General features: G+C 43.6%; 1 non-coding gene across 1 annotated transcript in view; it reads left to right on the forward strand.

Annotated features, from left to right (window-relative positions):
- Positions 1 to 12,583, forward strand: part of LOC106546787 (uncharacterized) — a 50,424-nt gene that overhangs the window by 1,287 nt on the left and 36,554 nt on the right. The window lies entirely within an intron of this gene.

Here is a 12,583-nt window from a genome sequence, read left to right on the forward strand (position 1 = left end):
CCGAATGCTTGTAGGAAAGGAAGAATGGGAGGAGGGATGTGTAATGAAGGATTATTTAATTCTATGTAATTTATATTTTATTTGGATGCACTGTCCTTGCAATGCGTTTAAATGTGAGTTACAATAAAATGTTTAAAGCATTAGAAAAGAATATTCCCAATTAACTTTTTGAAAAGCTATTTGATAAAAGCAGATTAAAAACAACAACAAAAAAATCAAATTATCCCAAGAAACTAAAGGGTGATGCCAAGAGATACCTTTGGGGTAGATGGTTTCAAAGCCAAGATGTCACCACGAAAAAGGCCTTCTCTCCAGTAGCCGCCATTGCTCTATGGATGGGAAGGGTCTTTGACGAGGATCTCATACCATGGGGAACATGGTAATGAGATCATTGAGATCTCATGAGATCAACATGGTGATGGATGAGATCCATCTCATGAGATCATGAGATCAACATGGTGATGGATGAGATAGATATGGCCAAAGACACTTAAGTCAACCGAAAATATCCACAGCTGAGGGGAGGGAGTTTGGTCTTCCCATTTCTCATCCAGCACCTTAACCCACAATTCCTGCCCCTCTGAGATTTCCCATGCTGAGATTCACATCATCATCATCATCATCACGTCATCATCATATTTTAGGCTTTCTTGCTGGACACTTCCCAGTGTTTGGTAACCTGTTCTTGTTTCTCTCTCTTTAATTTTGAAATACTTTCCCTGCTTTTTCCTTCTGTTATTTCTATCCTATTGCTTTTCTCAGCGGCAAAATGTGTCTTTCTTCTCACTGTCCACTGGTGAGATATAAAACTATTGAATTTTTTTGGTTTTTTTGAAAGGGATTATGAGATCTTTCTCCTCTACACATCCTTCTGGTTTCTTGTCTTGCTTCAGAAAGCAGCCTTTCCTAAATAGGTACTTTCCAGATGTGGGGGGGGAATAAAATCGGTAGATCAATACCAATGGGTTGACGTATCAGGGAAGGTTGATTCCTAAGGTTGCATGGTACCCGTCTCCCTGCTTCATTGTTAGGAAATACAGAGCAGCAAAAATCTGCAATGGAAACAACCTGTGCCAAAGCTCTTAGAAGAAGCCCTTGGAGGCCAATCTGACAACATTGTAAACATGTTTTCTTTCTTCCTTCCTCTCCTTCTCTCCTTGCTTCCGTAGGTTGGTTTAGATATTAGCTTGAGAAAATTCATAATACAACTAAAATGTACTTGTCTGTGGATTCTGGCCATCTAGATTTTGCAGAAGCCAGAAATATAAATTCTTTCACTTGGATTCAGGATTTCTCTTACTGCTTGCCCTAGGACTTATTATGCAATACTTACATCTCGCAAGTGAGAAAATAGAGATATTTACCTTTCTGCGTTTCTTGCTTTTCTTTCGATGCTTATTTCAGAGGTTGGCTTTTTTGGGGGGGTGGGGGGTGGGGAGTTGTTTATTTTTTTTAACCCCTTTCTTTTATTAATTTCACAGAATTGTTGAGAGGAAGAGGGCTGCCTCAAATGTATTTAATGCTGGTGATTTGAAACACCTCATTAGCTGCCCTCCTTTTATTCAGTGCTTTGAAAAGAGCTATTTTTGAACGAAAAACAAAAACAAAAATGAATTCGCTTATGATTATTATATGATACTCAATTATGCGAACAGGGTTCCACCACAAATGCGCGCGCAACAAAAGCGCGCCTGACTAAACCGCGGTGTCTAAAGCGCGGTGACAAAACCGCGCGATGAATGAGCGACTAATTAGCCCTAAAGCGCGCCGACAAAAGCGCGCCGACAGAAGCGCGCTGTAACGTAACCCTCAACCTAACCCTAAACCTAACCCTCAACCTAACCCTCAACCTAACCCTAAACCTAACCCTCAACCTAACCCTCAACCTAACCCTAAACCTAACCCTAAACCTAACCCTAAACCTAACTGTAAATCTTACCTTAAATGAAATCGCGCTTCTGTCGGCGCGCTGTTGTCGGCGCGCTTTTGAAACCGCGGTTTTAGCGCCGCGGTGTTGTCGGCGCGCTTATGACGTTCGCGCTTTTGACGGGTCACGAGCGAACAGCAGTATGTTGAAATTTAAGGGCAGCACTGAAATCATCAGGATTTGACCATTATGTGCCACAATGAAGTAGAATTGTTCCAGCAAGAGGAAGTACAAAAAGTATTAGAAGACCAATTAATTTCCATTCCAAAAGAATGAGAAATAGCCCTTAGAGAAAAATGTTTAAAAAACCACTTCCAATATATTCTATTAGGATGTAACCCTGGAATTTTTATTTCAGTGAACAGGTGCAGTGAACCAACCAACCAACTTACAACCATTTGTTTAATGACTGTTTGAAGTTACAACGGCACTGAAAAAAAATAATTGATGGCTGTTTTCACACCTATGAAAATGGCAGCATCCAAGTTTCAAGTTTATTAGGATTTGTATGCCGCCCACTCCCATAGGGACTCTGGGCGGCTCACAACAGACAAGAAACATTTAATTTTAAAAAATAGAGATAAAAAATAAAAATACAGTATTAAAATTCATGTCATCCATTCCATCTAAACGGGGCTGGATATCAGTCAACAGCCCCAGGCCTGCCGGAACAGCCAGGTCTTGACGGCTTTACGGAAGGCCGAGAGAGTGGGAAGGGTCCGGATCTCTGCAGGTAGATCGTTCCACAGGGCCGGCGCAGCAACAGAGAAGGCCCTCCCCCGGGGAGTCGCCAGCCGGCATTGTCCGGCTGACGGCACCCGGAGGAGGCCCAACCTGTGCGATGTTGTTGGTCGTTGGGAGGTAAGTGGCAGGAGGTGGTCTCTCAGGTAGCCAGGTCCTAAACCATGAAGGGCACAATCATATGATCAAAATTCAGATGCTTGGCAGCTGTCTTAAATTTACGATGGTTGCAGCGCAATCTGAGGTCATGTGATCACCTTTTGCAATCTTCTGACCAACAACTTAATAATTGTGGGAAGAAAGATCGCAAAACGGGACAAAACTCACTTAACAATTGTCTTGCTTAACAGCACAAATGTTGGGCTCAATTGTGGTTGTAAGTCAAAGACTTCCTGACCTCCAGCAAAATGCAGGACAGGTGTCCCATCCTTTCCTGGAGGACTGGATTAGGTAGAAAATATGCATGTGTACATTTTATAGCAATAGCAGTTAGACTTATATGCCGCTTCATAGGGCTTTCAGCCCTCTCTAAGCGGTTTACAGAGTCAGCATATTGCCCCCAACAACAATCCGGGTCCTCATTTTACCCACCTCGGAAGGATGGAAGGCTGAGTCAACCTTGAGCCGGTGAGATTTGAACAGCCGAACTGCAGAACTGCAGTCAGCTGAAGTAGCCTGCAGTGCTGCATTTAACCACTGTGCCACCTCGGCTCTTATCCTCGCAAGCTGCTCATTACTGGTGGTCTGTCTAGGTGAGGTTGTTTGGGGAGAAGGCAGCAAGAAGGCTCCCTGAAGCCATGAACTAGGGTTGCTGAGATATCGATCTGAAGCTCCCTTATTGGAACTGCAACCTCACTTCTATTGTTTATGGCAGGCTAGACAGAGCAGGAGTTTAGTGTCTGCTCCAAAATGTCACCGTAAACTTTCAAAACGGATTGGAAATTTGAACCCAGAACTGTGCTGCTTGTGATTGGGGATTGGGGACTGGAATGGCAAGGTTGGAAATATTAAGGAAAACTTAATTGGACTGTATGGCTTAAGAAATCAAAATGAAACAGTGGAACAACCCATCCATTTCTGCTAGTCCGATTAGTTCTTCATAGCCAAGACTGACTTCAAGTTGGACTGAAAGAAGATGGGTATAATTTTAAAATTGGAGCAAAACAGCTAAGAACAATAACACGTTGCATTTGGAAGAGCAGCCACGAAGGCCTTGGAAAAGATATTCACTTGCCGTGATGCGTCTACTGTATCCGCAAAGATCAAAATAGTGCAAGCAATGGTATTTCTTGTGACCCTCTATGAAAGCAAAAGTTGGACTTTGAAGAAGTGGGAGAATGGTCTAAACCAGGGGTAGTCAACCTTTTTATACCTACCACCCACTTTTGTATCTCTGTTAGTAGTAGAATTTTCTAACCGCCCAACGGTTCCACAGAAACGGTGATTTATAAAGTAGGGAAATAACTTTACTTTATAAAATTTATAAAGCAGAGTTACAGCAAACCCCTACCGCCCACCAGGAAAGCTGGAACGCCCACTAGTGGGCGGTGGGGACCAGGTTGACTACCACTGCCCTAGAGGAGGTCCTTGTTTAGCAACTGCCATTGGAAAAGGGCAACTTTGGTTGTTAAGAGGAACGGTTGCTAAGTACAAATCACATGGCCATGGCTGTGTTTACAATTTTGCTTCAGTTTTTCTTTTGCTTCATGCTTCCCTTCGGCATTATTTCTCTTTGAGCATGCTATGAATCAGTGAGTGAAAATAAAAGCAGAGAGATGTTGGGAAGGTTGTAAATGTGAGGACTGCTTGCTAAGTTGCTTTAGCACTATCGAGCAGTTACTATTTGAGGCAGTTGCTAAGCGAGGACTACCTGCACAGCACACGGTGCTTGCCAGTCTTTCTAACTATCAAACTGCAGAGCCCCTTGGTTGCGATAAGGACCTGCTGACCACTGAGATGGATCTAAAAAGGAGCCGAAGTGGCACAGTGGTTAGGGTGCAGTACTGCAGGCCACTTCAGCTGACTGTTATCTGCAGTTCAGCGGTTCTAATCTCACCGGCTCAAGGTTGACTCAGCCTTCCATCCTTCCCAGGTGGGTGAAATGAGGACCCAGACTGTGGGGGTGATATGCTGACTCTGTAAACCGCTTAGAGGGGGCTGAAAGCCCTATGAAGCGCTATATAAGTCTAACTGCTATTGCTATTGCTATCTATCTCAGCTCAGTGTGTCGAGCTGCTGATTCTGCATGCTGAGATGCTCCACGGATTTCTTAAAAAGCACTTTATGAGGTCAACTGATACCCAGAATATTGCAGCTAAAATGAGTTTTGAGAAGGCAGGCAGCTTTTATGTCCTGTAGCACTGTAACATTTTAAATTAATGAGTTGGAGGAGGCCGGGTGGGAGCAGTGCTTATCAAATCTGCAGAAAGCACAAAGGTGAGTGGAATACTTAGCACCTTAAAACTATGGCAGCAATATTCTGAATGATCTTTGATAGGTTAGAGAAATAGAGAAAACCACAGCATTAATAGAGAGATTGCAGTTTCTCCCCATGAGAAAAAGAAGTCATAAGAAATATATTTTCAAGTTGGCCTCAATACATACATGATGATTATGTGAGCATGTCCATGTAGCTTTGATAATATATAGTAAATATGTCCATGCAGCTAATGGCTACAATGTGGAAGTGGTTTGCCATTGCCCTTTCCAGAATATTTTTTCAACTTTCAATTCAAGCCTATAGTACTTGAATTCCTAGGGTTTGGGGTTGTGGGTCTTCTATCCAAACACCTGCCTGCTGCCAATTACCTCCACCAGACCGATTAGATCCCACAGACTAGGCCTCCTCCGAATTCCATTCGCCGGCCAGTGTCGACTGGCGACTACCCGGAGGAGAGCCTTCTCTGTGGCTGCTCCGACCCTCTGGAACGAACTCCCCGTGGAGATTCGAACCCTCACCACCCTCCAGGCCTTCCGCAAAGCCCTTAAAACCTGGCTGTTCCGACAGGCCTGAGGCTAAAGACTTACAGCCCACCTCGAATGGTATGATTGTTGCGCTTTTTAAATTATGTATTGTTTGTGTTGTTGTTAAATTGTCTGTATCCCCCTTCCCTGGTTTGAGTTGTGAGCCGCCCTGAGTCCCCCTTGGGGGGGAAAAGGGCAGCATACAAATGAAATAAACATTAAACATTAAACATGTTTAGTATCCAAACTCAGCTAAGATCAGTTAGGTGTAATCACTTACTAAAAGCAGGCATGGCTTCTAAATCTGTTATTCGACTTATTATAATCTCCTAGTCATCTGTACTATTCTTTGCATTAAGATTTGCTGTAGGAGAAAGACCGTAATGGCAAGCAAATGTATTAGAATGATATCCTATCATGTAACTTTCTTGCCTTATCAGGGTGTAAAGGTTTATTTTTGTGAGTGCCTAAATTGCGTCTGAAAATCACAGCATCCAATACTGAAAATTCAGCTCCTTGTAGGATGTATGAGTTGACAACCTGCTGGGAATTCTGGTACTTTCTTCTTCTTATTATTATTTTATTATTTATTACATTTATATGCCGCCCAATCCTGAAGGACTCTGGGTGGCTTACAAAGAAGGAAGAGAAAAAGAAAGGAAAAATAAAAAGAATAAGTTAAAATTCACAACACGCATTCATTCTAATCGGGGCTGGACCTTAACAATGAGGTCAACAGCCCCAGGCCTGCCGGAACAGCCAGGTTTTAACAGCTTTCCTGAAGGCCATGAGAGTGGGTGAGGTCCGGACCTCTGGGGGTAGCTGATTCCACAGGGTCGGAGCAGCCACAGAGAAGGCTCTCCTCCGGGGGCCCGCCAGCCGACACTGTCTGGCTGACGGCATCCGAAGGAGGCCCAATCTGTGGGATCTTATCGGCCGTTGGGAAGAGCCGAGGTGGCGCAGTGGTTAGAGTGCAGTACTGCAGCCACTTCAGCTGACTGCTATCTGCAGTTCGGCGGTTCAAATCTCACCGGCTCAAGGTTGACTCAGCCTTCCATCCTTCCGAGGTGGGTGAAATGAGGACCCAGACTGTGGGGGCGATATGCTGACTCTGTAAACCGCTTAGAGAGGGCTGAAAGCCCTATGAAGCGGTATATAGGTCTAACTGCTATTGCTATTGCTATCTATCTCAGCTCAGTGTGTTGAGCTGCTGATTCTGCATGCTGAGATGCTCCACGGATTTCTTAAAAAGCACTTTATGAGGTCAACTGATACCCAGAATATTGCAGCTAAAATGAGTTTTGAGAAGGCAGGCAGCTTTTATGTCCTGTAGCACTGTAACATTTTAAATTAATGAGTTGGAGGAGGCCGGGTGGGAGCAGCGCTTATCAAATCTGCAGAAAGCACAAAGGTGAGTGGAATACTTAGCACCTTAAAACTATGGCAGCAATATTCTGAATGATCTTTGATAGGTTAGAGAAATAGAGAAAACCACAGCATTAATAGAGACATTGCAGTTTCTCCCCATGAGAAAAAGAAGTCATAAGAAATATATTTTCAAGCTGGCCTCAATACATACATGATGATTATGTGGGCATGTCCATGTAGCTTTGATAATATATAGTAAATATGTCCATGCAGCTAATGGCTACAATATGGAAGTGGTTTGCCATTGCCCTTTCCAGAAAATTTTTTGCAACTTTCAATTCAAGCCTATAGTACTTGAATTCCTAGGGTTTGGGGTTGTGGGTCTTCTATCCAAACACCTGCCTGCTGCCAATTACCTCCACCAGACCGATTAGATCCCACAGACTAGGCCTCCTCCGAATTCCATTCGCCGGCCAGTGTTGACTGGCGACTACCCGGAGGAGAGCCTTCTCTGTGGCTGCTCCGACCCTTTGGAACGAACTCCCCGTGGAGATTCGAACCCTCACCACCCTCCAGGCCTTCCGCAAAGCCCTTAAAACCTGGCTGTTCCGACAGGCCTGGGGCTAAAGAGCTTTTGCCCCCCTCCTCGAATGGTATGATTGTTGCGTTTTAATTATGTATTGTTTTTGTGTTGTTATTAATTGTCTGTATCCCCCTTCCCTGGTTTGAGTTGTGAGCCGCCCTGAGTCCCCCTTCGGGGGGGAAAAGGGCGGCATAAAAATGAAATAAACATTAAACATGTTTAGTATCCAAACTCAGCTAAGATCAGTTAGGTGTAATCACTTACTAAAAGCAGGCATGGCTTCTAAATCTGTTATTCGACTTATTATAATCTCCTAGTCATCTGTACTATTCTTTGCATTAAGATTTGCTGTAGGAGAAAGACCGTAATGGCAAGCAAATGTATTAGAATGATATCCTATCATGTAACTTTCTTGCCTTATCAGGGTGTAAAGGTTTATTTTTGTGAGTGCCTAAATTGCGTCTGAAAATCACAGCATTCAATACTGAAAATTCAGCTCCTTGTAGGATGTATGAGTTGACAACCTGCTGGGAATTCTGGTACTTCTTCTTATTATTATTATTATTTTATTATTTATTATAATTTATATGCCGCCCAATCCCGAAGGACTCCGGGTGGCTTACAAAGAAGGAAGAGAAAAAGAAAGGAAAAATAAAAAGAATAAGTTAAAATTCACAAACACGCATTCGTTCTAATCGGGGCTGGACCTTAACAATGAGGTCAACAGCCCCAGGCCTGCCGGAACAGCCAGGTTTTAACAGCTTTCCTGAAGGCCATGAGAGTGGGTGAGGTCCGGACCTCTGGGGGTAGCTGATTCCACAGGGTCGGAGCAGCCACAGAGAAGGCTCTCCTCCGGGGGCCCGCCAGCCGACACTGTCTGGCTGACGGTATCCGAAGGAGGCCCAATCTGTGGGATCTTATCGGCCGTTGGGAGGTATGTGGCAGTAGGCGGTCTCGCAGGTACGCTGGTCCTAAGCCATGTAGGGCTTTAAAGGTAATAACCAACACCTTGAATTGCGTCCGGAGACCAATTGGTAGCCAGTGCAGCTCACGGAGGACAGGTGTAATATGGGTGTATCTCGGTACACCCAGTATCGCTCGCGCGGCTGCATTCTGGACTAGCTGTAGTCTCCGAACGCTTTTCAACGCTTTTACTCCCAATCTACCTGGAAGGCACCAAGAATGGGCCAAGGAGCAAATCATTGAGAGTCAATGATGTTTTGCATGCTTGCTCGATTTCCCCCCCCTTTTCCATTCAGTTTCAGTCTGAAAAACATATGTGGGGGACTTCAGAGTACAGGTAGTCTCGACTTACAACCACGAATGTGCCCGAAATTTCTTTTGCTAAGTGGGACAGTTAAGTGAGTTTTGCCCTATTCTATGACCTTTCTTGCCACAGCTGTTAAGAGAATCACTGCCGTTGTTGAATTAGTGACGCAGTTGTTAAGTAAATCTGGCTTCCCCATGGACTTTGTTTGTGAGGTCACAAAAAGGGATCACATCATCCCAGGACACTGCAACAGTCTGAAATATGAGCTAGTTGCTAAGGAGCTGAATTTTGATCATGTGACCCGGTGGTGGGATTCAGCCAGTTCGCACCTATTCGGGAGAACCGGTTGGTAACTTTCTAAGCAGTTCGGAGAACCGGTTGTTGGAAGAAATCTCATTTTGTTTTTTCCCACTTTACAGGGCTAATCCTGTAAGGAAGGCAGGAAGGAAACATTCTGGTGTTGTTTCTAGCCTCATCTTTATTGCCCTGCTTACAGAAACTGCCTCTCCGGTTAATCCTTATTACATTGCAAAGCGCCCATCGACGTGAGTGACATTGAGTTGGCCACACCCACATGACCACATGACCACCGAGCCCCGCCTACCCAGCTGGTCATTAGGGCAGAGAACTGGTTGTTAAATTATTTGAATCCCACCACTGATGTGACCATACGGCTCCTGCAGTGGTTGTAAGTGTGAAAAATGGTCATGACAATGATTCTTCAATGCTATTATAACTTTGAATTGCCACTAAATGAATGTTGAAAGCTGAGGCCTGCCTTTACATGCACAAGCTTATTTCAGTACTAGGGTTCATTGTGACTTCACACTGTTGCCTTCATCTAGCTCAGAGGTTGTCCTGTAGAAAGCAATTCTCAAAAGTATTTATGAATATTATGAATATATAAGCACCCCAACCTTAAGTCTCAAGATGGCATTGGCTCCAGCCAACTGTTGGGACAACTTGAGGTGTATTTTTGGTAGTAAAAGGAACCCTAGAAATTTTGTTGCCACCAGATCCTGTGTATTTTATGAGTGTATATGTGTATCTAGGGCAGACTTTGGTGTGATCCCTAGGCTAAATCCATTTTTCTTCCCTATTTCCTGAATAAACTTTAACACCAAATGAACAGTGTCAATATATGCAAGAATGAAATCTCTCTGAAGTCATCCTCCTTTGCCTCCTGACAAAAATAAATACATTTCCAGTAGATAGAAGGTTCATTTACAATGCACAGATAGCAAGATTCAAGGTTTTCTTTCTCATATTCAGCACAAGTGATATCGCTGCATATTTTTGAATTTAAAAAAAAAAACAGGGGGGGGAGGTGTTGAATAGAATTATACATGCATATGAAAAGGAAAAGAAGAAAAGAATTTTGCCAGTTCAGCAGAGTGTTTAGAAAAGGCGTTTTAAGTGGATCTAAAAACATTGTTGAATATTGATAACCAAGCACTACTCCTCTTTTAATCAAACCATTCATTAAAAGCCAGATTTACTATTTCTAGCTTTCAGGGAATCTTTGGGAGACGTTGAAATGCTTCAAATGTCCGATGGAGGGAAACCAAGATCAAAGTGTTTGCTTAATGGGTGACTGCAGTAAATCCTGTTGCTGCTTAATCTAATTTTCAGGATAGCTTTGGGGATAAAATGGCAGAAACTTGTACACCTCCTGAGTTCCTGAATGAAATGCTGAGGTACGGAATTCTGCTACAGAGTCTAAGCCAAGGAAAGCCTCCGTTTAATAAAATCCACAGCTATCGCAAGTTCATTAGAAATAATTATTCCAGTTAGTTTCTTCTCAGTTCTAATATTATACCAAACTAGAGTTGGCAAAGAAACTAGTGTTTAAAGGTTGCAAGCAACTTGTTTGATTCTTGTTTGTTGACCAACTATAAACCAGTGACGTGCGGTGAGCTTTATGGCTGGTGAGGCAGCAATTTTTTTAGACTTGTGGACTTTAACTCCCAGAATTCCACAGCCAGGCATGCTCAGTTCTGATTTAAAGCGACAGCATTTCCCCCCCCCTGCAAAATAAGTTTTCCTTCATTCTTTTTCTTCTCCCTCCCCCTCCTTCCTCCCTCTCTCCCTCCCTCCCCCCTCTCTCAAACAGACACGCATACACATACACACAGAAGTTGGATCCCTCTCTCACTCACTCACTCTCAAACAAACACAAACACAGAAGTTGGATTGGTTATATTTTCCAAAGGCTTGAAAGCAGCTCCTCTGCCATACCCCCCTCCCTTCCCCTGCTGCCTTCCGATCCAAGCCTTTGATTGCAGGTGGAGCCACGTTGCCTTTTCAAACTTGTAATCAGTGAAGCTGGGCTTATATACTTTTATCCAGGGGTCTCTCTGTGTGTGTGTGTGTGTGTGTGTGTGTGTGTTTGAAAAGGCAACGTGGGTTCTGCATGCAATCAAACTTTTTGAGTTCCTCCCCCCTCCCCACACACGCACCTTTTCCAGCTGTTTCAGAGAGGATTTCAACTCTGCCCTCATGAAAGGCCAGAGCTCTGAGTCAAGCTGAGCTAGTTGCTCCCAGAGAACTCTAAAAAGCCTCTAAAAATGCCCTCTACAGGAGGCGAGAGAACACGTGCCTCCTTTGCATACGAACTTTTTCGCTTTTTAACCCTTGCTTAACTCTTAAAAGACGAAAAATTGCTTATGCACAGGAGGCCCCTAGTTCTCTCGCCTCCTCCTATAGTTAACACTAAGCAGACTCCAAGTCACTGTGACTTGGAATCTGGCAGCAACTACCTTGGCTTTAATTATTTTAAAGAAATTCTTTAAAATTCTTTCCTTTTCCTCATGACTAGTGAGGCCACGCCTCCCCTGCCTCTAGTGACTGCACGTCCCTGCTATAAACCATGTTTTGGCCCCTTAGTTTAGCTAGATAGCTGAGCTGAGACTTTGTTGGATGGCAAAAATAATAGTCTGGGCTGGGCTGGTTATATTTTATTTTAAAAATAGTTTAGGGTTGTTATTTCTTTTTCTTTCTTTTTCTTTTTGAAAAGCAAGACCAATTATCCAACATGATACTGATATGTAATGCATTTGTGTCTTAAAAGGCACAGGCATGCAGTGCTGATATTGACACCAAATTAAAATGCAGGAAAGGAAACTCCTGGATGCAGACAGCTTCTCAATTGCCTATTTAGATACTATGCGCAATGCTCACAATTGGGGATCGGTCTGCATCGGGCACTATGGCAAGTTGTCCATGGCAGAAGACAGCATTTCAAGAAGTCTTTTTCCAACCCAAGGAAGAGTCTTGCTTGCTATCTGTTTGACAATTTGCTTTGATTTGATTGAATTATTATTATCCTTTATTATTATTGTCCTTTCGCTCACCCTCTGTCTGGTTCCAACAGCCAAGAAAGACATGTTGTGATTCTTCTAAGCAGATTTTCTTTTATTGTTCCTCACTTACAGACGGAATCTTGTCAGACTAAAGCAGGTTACTAGCCCTGTAAAACATATAGTCTGGGAACTATTAAGGAGGAGTAATCTTCACCTTCTTTCTTTTACACAAACTATTGATGAAAGAAAATGTCCTTCTGGGTTCGGCTCCAAGTGGGGGAAAAGACACTGGAGACATGGAGGCTGCTTGGAAAGATGGTTTTATTGGTGGACAGGACCACATGGCTTGAGCCCTGAACAGAAAAGGTGATCACATGCTTCAGTGTTGGTGGGGGAAGAAGAGAAGGGCTGAGGGAGGGGCTTGCTAG

This window comes from Thamnophis sirtalis, unplaced genomic scaffold (assembly GCF_051295495.1).
Source record: "Thamnophis sirtalis isolate CommonGarterSnake01/CBP01778 unplaced genomic scaffold, rThaSir2_p1.2 scaffold_3, whole genome shotgun sequence".
Lineage (NCBI taxonomy): Eukaryota > Metazoa > Chordata > Lepidosauria > Squamata > Natricidae > Thamnophis > Thamnophis sirtalis.